Source organism: Podarcis cretensis, assembly GCF_951804945.1.
Source record: "Podarcis cretensis genome assembly, chromosome: 7".
In the NCBI taxonomy this organism is placed as follows: Eukaryota; Metazoa; Chordata; class Lepidosauria; order Squamata; family Lacertidae; genus Podarcis; species Podarcis cretensis.
The window spans coordinates 3,959,804-3,973,153 of NC_137176.1; the positions used below are offsets into that span (position 1 = coordinate 3,959,804).

The following is a 13,350-nucleotide window of genomic DNA, read 5'->3' on the forward strand; positions in this document are numbered from 1 at the left end:
GCAAAGACAATGGAAGGACAAAGGCCTTCAGACTGCAGTTCAGAGTGACAGGGGAACAAGGGGAGAGAAAGGGAGGGATGGTGGAAGGCTTGGCTTCTCAGGAGAATTGGTCTAAACAGGATTAAATATTTTACATAGAAACAACCAATCTATGTACATGGCACTTTTGAAACAAGGAGTAGCTGGGTCCCTTAAAATCTAAAACAGACCAAAGGGACTAACTGCAGAAGAGAGATTGAAATGTTGGGGAAACAATTACAGTCATACCTTGGTTGTCGAATGCCCTGGAACTCGTACATTTTGGCTCCCGAACGCCACAAACCCGGAAGTAACTGTTCTGGTTTGCAAACTATTTTTGGAAGCCGAATGCTCGACGGGGCTTCCACAGCTTCTGATTGGAGCTTCCTGCAGCCAATCAGAACCCATGCTTTGGTTTCCGAACATTTTGGAAGTTGAACTGACTTCTGGAAGGGATTCTGTTCAACTTCCAAGGTACGACTGTATTTGAGTTGCTCAGGTATAGTTGCATAGGGTATATGGACAATACTAATTAGCAATGCTAATATTTTCCTGTTACCACGTTTCCCACCTGTGCCAGCCAACAGTGGTGAGCAGAGGCTGCAAATCCTAGAACGCTGGTAAGTGGCCCTGTGAATTGCAAGAACATGCTTGCTTTTGCAGCAGTATGCCATTCTTGCCCATAAAGTGCTACTAGCAACATACTTTATTATTAGAGGCACTTTATGCAAGTAAACTTGGATATGGAAAAGGTGGAGGAAGAGGAAATATGAACTAGGCTGTTGGCTCAGCTTGCAGATCCAGCATTTAGGTATGAGGAAAAATAGGTATAGGAAGTGGGGGAGAAATACTGCCTTACGTGTGAACCTTTTGAATATCTTCATCTTACTTATTTTCCAGATGGTAAACATACACTAAACCTTATTTTGATTTTTCCTATGAACACTCTGGTTTCTGAGATTCCTGCACACACATATTCAAGCATGTTTTTGCAGCCACAAAAGCTTTAGAGTTGTGCAAAAGACAACCAAATGCCACATGCTAAAGAAACCAAACTGCACATTTTCTGTGTTCCACAATTTGACACAAATGCAACCTTCTGATCAGGTTTGTGGTGTGTAAAGTATTTAAAAACTAAGGTAAACTAAAGTTCAGCTCTTCTAGGAAGCAGAACATGTTTATATACTACCAAGTATTTGATAGTTGTGCCTTAGTCTAGACTATTTCACACTCCGAAATGTTTTTAAAGGAATAAATTATTTGAACTTTCATGTATTTTTCTGCTCCATTTCACGAACAGTTAAGCAGCTAACCTCATAAAACACTCCTGTCAAAAAAGCAATACTCTGAAAAGTTCTGAAGCCTGAATTTATCCAGTGCACTTGCCAAAGCAGGCATTGTGTTTTGTTGCATTGCAGAGTTGCGATGTGGCCGCCCTGCCACCACTACCAGCCTTCTTTGCTGCTCTTCTTGAGGGAATGGGGTGCCTGCAGGCAGGGCTTCCCTCGCCTTGCTCCCTTCATCAGACTCTCTTGCAATGAGCTTGGCCACCTGGCTGTAGCAAGTGTATCCTCTTCCCCGCCTTTTATCTCCCCCTCTCCCTTCTCTAACGCTAATCTGATAGGGATGCAGACAGATTTAGGCAGGTATTGTTCTCTGGTCCGCCCTTATTAGTCCTGAAATGCAGCCACAGGTCAGCTTAGTTTTGGAATCAGGTCCCAACCAGGGCCAGCCCACCCATGTGGCAAAGTGAGGCGACTGCCTCAGGCCGCCTTCCCTGGCAGGGAGGGTGGGCACCATTTTGTGGTTCAGTTCTGGTGCGAAAATGTCCTGGGCTGGCCCTGGTCCCAACTCTTAATTAAGAGGATACAATATGTGTTTTAATTGTGACATTAGGACATAGGTCCAGCGTAACGGCCATTTCTGCTTTCAGGAAGGAGAAGCATCATAATTCAGACTGCCTCAAGAAAGAACTTGCATTGGCTTTGGTTCAAGATATCCATAAAACTACACGGTCCCCATCCAATGTGTCTTTGCTACGCTGCACTGTCCTTTTCCACATACCAAGAGAAGAGGGGTGGTTGTCTGTTGGATCATGTTGTTAAGGGCTTGGAGTCATACCTTTCAACCCTAGCCCATCACTTGAGGCAGCGAGGCTAAATTCCTTTATTTTCTTTTATATTCCTGAGCATTTGAAGAGCCACAATTTTATTGAAGTGCCTTCCCCAAGAGACAAATCACCAAGCTTTGTGAACTAGTTGCTTATTGAAAAGGAAGTATTCACAACAGATCCCACCCCACCCCCCATTGTCAAAAGACATTTTAAAATTAATTCTTATTTTTCTAGTGAGAGTCTAAAACAACTGAGTGCCCTGAAGTTTAAAATATCTGAAACCTAACTTTCTCATAAGCAGTGCATAGTTGTTTTTACTGGCTTGGAAAAGTAGCTACCCAGATCAATGTAATCAGGCTGGTGTATTACTTCTATTACGATATTCAGAGAATGATTGTCTTTTTTCTCTTGTAAGCCTACTATGGAGGCGCGGGTGGTGCTGTGGTCTAAACCACAGAGCCTAGGGTGGTTCGAATCCCCACGACAGGATGAGCTCCCGTTGTTTGGTCCCAGCTCCTGCCTACGTAGCAGTTCGAAAGCACGTCAAGGTGCAAGTAGATAAATAGGTACGCTCTGGCAGAAAGGTAAATGGTGTTTCTGTGCACTGCTCTGGTTCGTCAGAAGCAGCTTAGTCATGCTGGCCACATGACCCGGAAGCTGTCTGTGGACAAATGCCGGCTCCCTCGGCCTATAGAGTGAAATGAGCGCTGCAACCCCAGAGTCAACGGTCAAGGGTCCCTTTACCTTTTAAGCTTACTATGGAAGCCGCTTGAGTAATAAAATGCCATTCAGCCATCTGTTACAATAGTCAATCTTTGTCCAGCCATAGACGCTACAATTGGATCAATTGGAAAGATATCAACTGAAAATGTAATAGAAGAAGCAGGAACTTCAGTCTAGAAATTGACATGAAAACATCCATGTTGAAACCTTAATTGAGAAGAACATGGTTTAGATCCTGAGTAGCAGCAGAAGGGGGTTGGTCACAAGTGACTTTCCTGCACAGCAACCCCTCAACTTCTCCTGAGGGTTGGTGGACCCTCCTAGATGGAATGAGTTTTGGCTGGGGGTGGGGTTTGAAGTGAAAGGGCACATTGCCAGACAAAAAAGTGTGGCATCTTTCATGGAAAAAACCAGAACTTTGTGTACAAGTTGCCTTCTGTCTGATCATGATATCAGGTGAAGGACTGTCTGCTTCCAGGGCTGTCTCCATCTGCAACATTTCACCTGGCTGCATCAGAGGAAGAGGTTGAGACAGCAAGGCCCTCTCCATCAGCTGGGCTGTGAGCAGCTTCCATTTAGTTCCTTTCCTCCAAGGTGATGACACAGCTTCAGGGGTTCTTAGATGGAGCAATTTTTCTTGGACCTATTTCAGGCCTCATTTTGAGATGGACAACTTTGATGGTCTACACTGAGAACTGCGTCACTGTTACTTCTGCTGGCTCTCTTTGTGGCTTGACTTTGTCACCCTTTTTGATCACCTGTCCAGAGTGGGTTTTGGAGGCACTCTCTTGCAATGGTTCTAGTACTTCTTGGTGGGTTCCTTCCCAAAGGAGGTGATAGAATCTTGTTTTTTGAATTATATGTTGCCCTTAAGGTTCCATCTTGTGCCCCATGCTTTTTAGTCATGGGGATTCGGAGTCCATTGTTATCAATACAGTATGTGGCTGACACTTTGCTTTTTCTCCTTTCTGTCTGATTCTAATAAAGTTACCGGAGTTCTGAATCAGTGCTTGGAGGTGGCAATGGGCAAGATGAGGGTTAAAAAATGTGAAGCTTAATTCAGGCAAGACAAAGGGTGCTGCTTGTTAAGAAAGCAGCTACTGTAGTCTGGGAATAGCGTTTAAAGCCTGTTTTGGGCAGGGTGACTGGTCTGGTTTTGGCAGTGGGAGAGTGGCTTCCCTTCCCTGGAGTATTTTGCTCAACGTTCTCCATCTATTTTAATTTGGAACATTGTATCCCTTTTTCAAAAGAAGACAATGACGCTTCCATTTCTCCCGTCCCGTCCCATCCCTCCCTGGCAAATGTGTAGCAAGGGCTATAGCAACTCCATGAATCTTGGATGTTTCCAGGGCATCAAAGTGCTATTCACAGTATAGAAGCATAGTATAATAGAATTGCAGAGTTGGAAGGGACCCTGAGGATCATTTAGTCCACCCCCCTGCAATACATGCTGCTTCCTAAATCCCCCCGTGTTTTAAGTGAGTATATTTGAAAAACAAGCAGGGCTGGAACTGAATGTTCAACAGGAGTCCTGTGTCCTCTGTTCCTTTCATTGGCGAAGGAAAACCTATGATGTGGCATCATCATGGCCTGAGTTATCCTGCCCTTCTCTGCTTCACTGGTTGCCACAGAAAGTCCAAGCCGTGCAACCTCTGTGTATATTCTCAATATCTGAGTTACCTTTGCTTGGCAGTCCAGTTACTAGGTTCATCACTGGTGTATTTATTTTATTTATAAAAATATATACTGCTGTATCATAAAAATGGAAGGGACATGGGTGGCGCTGTGGTCTAAACCACAGAGCCTAGGGCTTGCTGATCAGAAGGTCAGTGATTCGAATCCCCACGACGGGGTGAGCTCCCGTTTCTCGATCCCTGCTCCTGCCAACCTAGCAGTTCGAAAGCACATCAAAGTGCAAGTAGATCAAAAGGTACTGCTCTGGCGGGAAGGTAAACAGCGTTTCCGTGCATTGCTCTGGTTCACCAGAAGCGGCTTGGTCATGCTGGCCACATGACCCGGAAGCTGCCTGCGGACCAGTGCCAGCTCCCTTGGCCTATTGAGTAAGATGAGCGCCGCAACCCCAGAGTCGTCCGCATGGGTGGCACTGTGGTCTAAACCACAGAGCCTAGGGCTTGCTGATCAGAAGGTTGGTGGTTCGAATCCCCGCGACGGTGTGAGCTCCCGTTGCTCACTCCTAGCTCCTGCCAACCTAGCAGTTCGAAAGCACGCCAGTGCAAGTAGATAAATAGGTACTGCTCCAGTGGGAAGGTAAACGGCATTTCCATGCACTGCTCTGGTTGCATCAGAAGCAGCTTAGTCATGCTGGCCACATGACCCGGAAGCTGTAAGCCAGCTCCCTCGGCCAGTAAAGCAAGATGAGCGCCGCAACCCCAGAGTCGTCCGCGACTGGACTTAACTGTCAGGGGTCCTTTACCTTTATCATAAAAATATATCACAGTGGTTTACAACAATATAAAAACATAAAACCAGGCAATAAAATAATAAAATGTTAAAAACAAGATAAAAGCATCAGTAGTCCATTGTGGGGGGTGTACTCCTAATTGCCTACACAGGCTCAACAGAAAACTTCAGCAGGCATTTAAAAATTGGCACAGAAGGTGCCCGCTGAATCTCTGTTTGGCAGGGTGTTCCACAAAACTGGGCCAATGACAATGAAAGCTCAATTTCTCATTGTTGTCAAAACAATATCAACAATGTCATTGTCAAATCAACTTGGGGAATGACCATAAATGTTCATGCAGTTGATCTCAGCGGTTGAGTTGGAATATTAGGGTCAGGGTTAGGGTGAAGGTTAGGATTTTGTTTAGTGTTGGGGTTAAGGTCTCGGTTGGGGCTCAGGTTAGGTCTCCCTGTGATGGGATCCGTTGCTCCCCCGCAACCTGCCGCATGATGTCACACGTGTGTGTGCCGTGCACCCCTAAAGTTGGGCAGAACCTGATGCCTGTGACCTGAAGTATCCTGGACTCAGGTTGTTCAGGGCTTTCTAAATAAATCAATAAACCCTGCAGGGCTGTTTCCAGCTCTCTTTGAAGGCTGGGCAGGCTGAAGAACGGCTGCAATAGGAACAAAGTACAGCAATCTTCCATTGCTGGGGCTCAACATCACAGAAAATACAGAAAAGTTGCTGATTACTGCTGCTGTGTATGATCAATATACTTTGTTTTGGATAGATTTTGGCTTGCAAAGAAATGCTACAAACGGTATTTTGTGAGTTCTGTAGCCTTTGGCTTCCATGAGCTCACGTTTGTCTTTGGTCTTTCAGCCCCAATCCTTTTATGCGGTGGCTCAGTGCAACACTGAAGCTCAGGACCCCAGTCATTGGGGTAGTGAAAGGTTGACCTCAGCTGTGCTGCAGTGGTTGCACACCTGGCATTTTGAGGAAGTACCATGAGTGCTAGTCACAAAATGGCTGCCATGGAGCGTGTGTGACATAACACAAAATGGCTGCCACATCTAAAATAGAATGAGAGGCAAGGCCAAAAAACGTTGCAGGCATGTCCGCCTGTCCCCCCCCCTTCCCCATCCCCTACCCAAGCAATGGAGGGAAAGGCGCTTGGTCACAGAGAGTATTATATCTGCCAGTTTAGGATATGTGTCACTCCTCCAAGGACGTGTGGGCTGCTCCATGTAAGCTCATGCCGCAAAATATCTTTAAGGTTTCACAAGACTATTACTTTTGTTACAACACATTAACACGGCTAAATTTTACAGGTGGTACATGACACCAGTCAAGCTTGCAAAAATTTACCATTTGCCCGATGATAAATGTTGGAAATGTAATGAGATTGAAGGTACATTCTTTCACCTTTGGTGGACATGCCCAAGGATTAAGACATTCTGGGTGATGATTTATAATGAAATGAAAAAGGTATTTAAATATACCTTCCTAAAGAAACAGAGGCCTTTCTCCTGGGCATGGTCGGCCAATTGGTGCCAAAGAAGGATAGAACATTTTTTATGTATGCAACAAGAGCAGCAAGAGTACTCATCGCAAAATATTGGAAGACACAAGATTTACCCACCCGGGAAGAATGGCAGATGAAGTTGATGGACTACATGGAATTGGCGGAAATGACTGGCAGAATCCAAGACCAGGGAGAAAAGTCGGTGGAAGAAGACTGGAAAAAGTTTAAAGATTATTTACGGAATTACTGTAAAATTAATGAATGTTAGGAAAATGTTGGAATGAAGTTATATGGCTTTAGTAGAAATGTTATAAGGAATTAAGGATAAATAGAGTAATAGAGTATTAAAAGAAAAATAAGGTTAGAATGTGTTAAGATAATTATAAGATTAAAAATAGAGGAAGATGGAAAGGAATTGCTGAAAAAATTAATAGATGTGGAATACAAAAAGGGAGGTGTGAGGAGGTCACGGAAACAAGTAAATGAAAGATAAGTTATTGAAAGTATTTGATGTGTTTTAAATTGTGTTTGTTTTGTTTTGTTAGTTTAATGTTAGTGTTTTGTTAGTGTAATGTAGTGTTTTTTTGTAGTGTATTGTATTGTATGGTTTTTCTTTTCTGTAGTGTCTAAATTGTTGGAAAAGGTAATAAATATTATTTTTAAAAAAAAAAAAATTCAAAGTTGGTAGAAAGACAGTGCTAAAGTGATCACAACAGGAAAGGCACAGAAAAACATATGCCTTTAAAATTCTCAACAGAAAAGAAAAATGGATCTTGTAGATATTATTATTACTATTATTATTATTAAAAATAATAAAAATTCTATATCCTTCATGCAAGGATCACAGGGCGGTTTGTAATATAGAAGCACAAAAATACATGCTATACTAACAAACAAAAACAGTTACCCCCCCCACCAGTTTAAAAGCCCTTAGACTGTTCCATTCTTGTTCCTTGCCTTGATATTTTTAAGGCACATGGCAGCATATTCATTGAAAAATCAATGAAGTAATATTGGATAACTGCAGTGGCTAAAAGCAGGGCAATGTTTTAGAACAATGTATTATTATTATTTTATTTTGCATTTGTATCCCACCTTTTGGTTCAACGAATTCAAAGTGGCATACATGGTTCTCCCCCTCCCCATTTAATGCCCCACAACAACCCTGTGAGGTAGGTTAGGCTGAAAGACAGCGAGTGGCCCAAGGTTACCCAGTGAACTTCATGGCCTAGTGGGGATTTGAACTCTGGTCTCCCAGGTCCTAGTCTGACACTGTAATCACTATGCTCAGTGTTACTGGGGCATATAATACTTATATTCATGCTAATAAAATAATCAGTAGTTGCTGCACATATAATAAAGGTAAAGGTAAAGGTACCCCTGCCCGTACGGGCCAGTCTTGACAGACTCTGGGGTTGTGCGCCCATCTCACTTAAGAGGCCAGGGGCCAGCGCTGTCCGGAGACACTTCCGGGTCACGTGGCCAGCGTGACATCGCTGCTCTGGCGAGCCAGAGCCGCACACGGAAACGCCGTTTACCTTCCCGCTGGTAAGCGGTCCCTATTTATCTACTTGCACCCGGAGGTGCTTTCGAACTGCTAGGTTGGCAGGCGCTGGGACCGAGCAGCGGGAGCGCACCCCGCCGCAGGGATTCGAACCGCCGACCTTTCGATCGGCAAGCCCTAGGCGCTGAGGCTTTAACCCAAAGCGCCACCTGCGTCCCCTGCACATATAATAATGCCTGTGAAATACACAGGAAAACCGTACACCTAAATGCCATACATCAACATACATATATATGGGCTGATTTTTGTTATCTAGAGCAGTGGTTCCCAATTAGCTAATTACTGAGGACCCCCTATTTTTCCAAAGCCAGGCCATGGACCCCCTACTTTTGAAAATTTTGATAACTCTATGCACTAGCTAGGGGGTGGGGTGGGCACCCCAGGCAGTACTTATGCTGGGGGTGGCAAGCTGGAGCCCGAGGGGACATGCAAGTCCAGGCGCCCCAGAACCCGGTGCACCGCTCCCAAATCCAGTGTGGGCCAGCGCTGGGCTCTTAGCATGCTGAGCTGCTGCATCCCCGCCAGAGGGCGGCTGAGAAGGATGCAACTGGCACACACTGGCCCTGCACCGCGCCCAAGCCACAGCATCTCCCCTTAGCTGCCTTCATTTTCAACATAGTGATACACCAGCATCAGGGGTGGGGATGAGGGAAGGAGCAGCCATGGAGATCAGATGGGGGAGGGGGAGGCGAGGAAGGGGAGTCTGCATGGTTTGAGTGGGAGGAGATAGGGATGGGGGGGTGCATCAAGTCACGATCAGCGGGGCAGCCAGTGAAGATGCCCTGCTGACTGAGAAAAGCCGCTCTGCCTCAGTGCCAGGGGACGGTAGTGCCACCGGTGCCTCGAATGAGCTGCCCTGTTCTCCATCAGCGTGAGGGAAGGCAGCTCAGATCAGCACTGTTATCAGGCGAGATCATCATGCGATACTGACGACACCTTGAAATTGGCTGCTCTGCTCTCTCTCACACGAGGAGTGATATATTGCTGTGTATTGCCGGGTCAAAATTGTTATTGCGGTGTGATTTCAAAACCGGTTTGGGCCAATACATTGAAAAACCACACAGCGCTAGAACAGATCATGAATTTGTGCTATTACCATGCAAAAATGACAAAAAATTATTTGGGGAAGAAGCAAGGGATGGGGCCACGAACCTCCTGGGTGTGTTCTGTAGACCCCAGGTGTCCCCCGGACCCCTAATTGGGAACCACTGATCTAGAGGGAGAACTTTCATTATCACAGCACCGGTGAACTGTTCTGTTAGTATTAAGACAACGCAAGACCCTCTTAATAGAAGTGTAACCATAAGGAAATTTATTTGGATCCTTGGTAACAGGTGTGAAAGAAGCCCGCACTCATTGCACAAAAGTGCCTGTCTAGAAAAGATTCTTCATGTTAAGTCTTCATTTTTTGCTTTCAGGTATGTTTGTCTTTCATGCCAGGCAGACAGCAATGTACAGACATCTCAGAAAAGTTGCTGGTCCACCTGTGAGGATCCCCATTTTTGTAAAAAATCTGGTTGAGGATGTTCTCACTTCTTTTGACTATTGATTGGTGTGGACAGCTGCGGCGTCCCTGTGGGCAGAACTGACAAATCCCTTCCTCTGCAGAAGAGCACACAGCAGGATTTGACCCTAGTGAGCCTTGACGGTTGGAGCTGCCTGCTGCCAAGCCTCACCTCTGCAGCTGCATTAACAGGGTCTTGTAAGCCATGGCTAATAATAGCTCAGCTCGCCCTCCAGGACGGGGAGTTCAGCCGAGTGCAGTCAAGCAGCTCTACTATGCAGCATCCATGCTGACATTCAGGAGGAGCATGTGTGCGTGCGGCGAGAGGGAGACACGGGGCAGGCTTGGTGACTGAGCTGGCAAAAACAACCAGGAAAGGGTGTGTGTCTTCACGCGCACCCACACACCCACACCCCATCTTTGGGGTAAGGAAGCTGGCAAAATGGAGCCAGTGTGCTGTAGGAGAGCCAGTGTGGAGCAATGGACCCGGGAGACGAGGGTTCAAATCCCCACTCCGCCACAGAGCTCACCTTGGGCTAGTCACGGCCTTTCTTCATTAACCTGCACCACAGAGTTGTGGTGAAGATAAAATATGGGGGGGGGGAGAGAAGTATGTGTGCCGCCTGGAGCTCCTTGGAGGAAGGGTGGGGTATAAATGAAACTGATTGATTGATTGATTGATTGATTGATTGGGGATGAATGGTTAGGTGTGAAGGTGATATTTTCTAGGTTTTTTGGCTGGCAGATAATAAGTCTTTTAATCCCTTAGTTTTGGGTTTTTCAAAAATTAGCACAAGGTTTTTATGTTGTAGTAATACATCTTTTATATGTGCAATGTTGTAACTGTATCAGTAATAAATGACATTGATGATATTTTTTATAGCTCAACATGGTGTATTTATAAAATGAATTTATCAAAATACACTTTGCACTAGATAATAAATCAAGTCAAGTCAAACCAACCTAATCAAAGTTAAAATTAACTTTGGTAGGTTCAAATGTGGTATACAGTTCATGAGTTCTGTGATTACTCCTTTACCAGGCTGCTCTTCCCCCCAGAGATGCTCCTATTTTGGGCTAAGGAAACACTTGTTTTTCCAGCTGAAACTTCTCATTCCACATCATCTTCAGCCAAGCACTTACAATTCTCTGGCTAATTGTGTGGAGTTTAGTGAGAAGCATCTGGAACATTGGTGGTGGAAGAGTCTGCTGCAGAACTTGTAGTGACTCTTGTGGTTTCCCACATACAGCAGTGGCATTTGACAAGTGATCAACACCCTTTTCATATTCTCCTTGTCAGTGGCGTAGCATGGGGGGTGCAGGGGGGGCCGGCCGCACCGGGCGCAGCATCTGGGGGTTAGGGTTAGGGGGCGCAAATCCACGGGTTAGGGGGCGCAAATCCACGGGTTAGGGGGTGCAAATTACTTGCCTTGCCCCGGGTGCTGACAACCCACCCTACGCTACTGCTCCTTGTGCTAGTAGTTCCTCGCCCAGCTGCATCTCTTCAAGGAAGAACAGCTTCAGCATCTTTTAGATCAGGCAACTTTGAAAGTCCTTCTCTTTCCTCGGTGAGTTTCTGCAAGGCCTCATCCTCATTCTCTCCTTCCTCACCTTCGAAGAGTCAAACACAAGATGGCAGCGGCACAAGTGAAAGCGTGGTCTTTTCTAGTGGAAGAGGTTCCATATATTTGCCAGAACCAGGGCAGTTAAAAAAAGCCATCTCCTGAAAGAAGTGCCTTGTGGGCACTTGTCATGGTGCCAGGGAGTCTACAGTGCATGAGTCCTGCCCCAATGCTCAGTCCATGCTCAGTCACTGAGATCCTCAGGGGAGCGCCATGGCTTGTATCCAGAAAGCACTGTGTGTCCCCTATTGTGGGCCCGATTTTGAGGAACTCCTTGCAGCTGAGGTCAAGACAGCCCCCTCCCCCCATTGAACTTCCATCTCTCGCTGAAGAATTTCTTATTGAAGGAGGCTTTTCAACTGAATTCTGATTTTATAGTTTAAACTCATTTTTATAGTCTTCTTGCACTGGATCTCTTGAACACAGCTCAGAGAAGGCTGTGATTAAGTGTTATGCAAATTGTTTAAATCAATCAATTAATAGGACCGCCTGGTCTCAAAGAGCCATTCTAATCCAGGTGTGGGGCAGGTAAGGGCAGAGCTTGGCTGAAGGGGACCCCTACTTCCGAAGCCCCTAAGTACCAGCTGATCAATGGGCATTTGGAAAGCACTGTGTTCAGAGCTTCCCAAATGCCAAGCACCAGGCACTTCCAAAGGTTTCTTTGCAGATTCCTTTGGTGGGGAAAAAATGCTCTGATCTTAAAAGGAATTTTCTTTTTCTTCCTAAAAGAAGCAATTTGTATTCAAAGTGCTGGGGGAGGTGCTCTGAATGCAGACTTTTTACTTCTAGTTTCACAAACATTTTACTCTCTCCAGAGACTTCAAAGGGGCTCTCTCTAACTGACCAGCAGCTGATAGTTGGTTAAAGAGAGCCTCTTTGATGTATCTTTGAAGCAGTTGCTCTAGTGATCTCTTTTGAACTTTGACAGGTGTCAATCACCCAGTCCCACCCACCTGCCCAAGTTGGCCCCCAGTAGGTGGGGAAGATAGAGATCTGGCCCACCAGGCCAAAGAAGGATCTCACGGCAGGTGCAAACAAGGGAAGTGGTGAATAATTCTGGAAGGTGAAGAGAGTAGGCATGGACAATGGAGGGCCAAGGGAGAAAGGGTGTTACAGCTGAGATAAGAGGTGATCAGAGCATGAGCCAGAGTCTTAGCCAAGGGGATGCAGAGAAATAAGCATATACTGTATTCTTTTTGCAGAGTTTGAATGTGGAAAGCAAAGGAGCAGGTGGTTTTGATGCCTGGTCAAAATAGCAGATGGTGACATAGTCAATAGACAGGGAGAACAGTCAAGAAGATAAGGCTCTGAAAAGAAAAACGAGTTGTTCTTTCTTGGTCACGCTAAATTTGAGACCTCAACTGGACATCCATGAAAAAATATCAGAAATGCAGTTAGGGTGTGGGGCTGGCAGAAGGAGCCCTAAGGCCCTAAGCAGAGGCCCCATGGTGCTGGTGACAGTCTTATGGTGGCCCTGCTGTGCCCCTGTCTGGACAGGGATAACCTCACTTCTGTCATCTGTCCTCTAGGTTAGATTACTGCAACATGTTATACATGGGGCTGCCTCAAAGACGGCTCAGAAACCTCCACTGGTGCAGATTTCAATGGTCAGGTTGCTCACCGGGGCAAGGCAGTTTGAACATATACTGATCCTGGCCTGTCTGCACTGGCTGCCAATTAGCTTCTGGGCCCAATTCAAAGTGCTGGTTTTGACCTATAAAGCCTCAGAGAACTCAGGACCGCAATACCTCAAGGACTGCCTCTCCCCATACGAACCGACCCAGACCTTGCATTCATCGTCTGAAGCCTCCTCCACGAGAGGTCCAGAGGATGTTACCACAAGAATGGATCTTTGATGCAGTGGTTTCCTATCTGTGGAA

At 45.8% G+C, this 13,350-nt stretch overlaps 1 protein-coding gene across 1 annotated transcript in view; it reads right to left on the reverse strand.

Moving 5' to 3' along the window:
• STING1 (stimulator of interferon response cGAMP interactor 1) overlaps positions 1–13,350 on the reverse strand; it is a 157,802-nt gene that overhangs the window by 47,072 nt on the left and 97,380 nt on the right. The gene's annotated exons all lie outside the window — the stretch shown is intronic.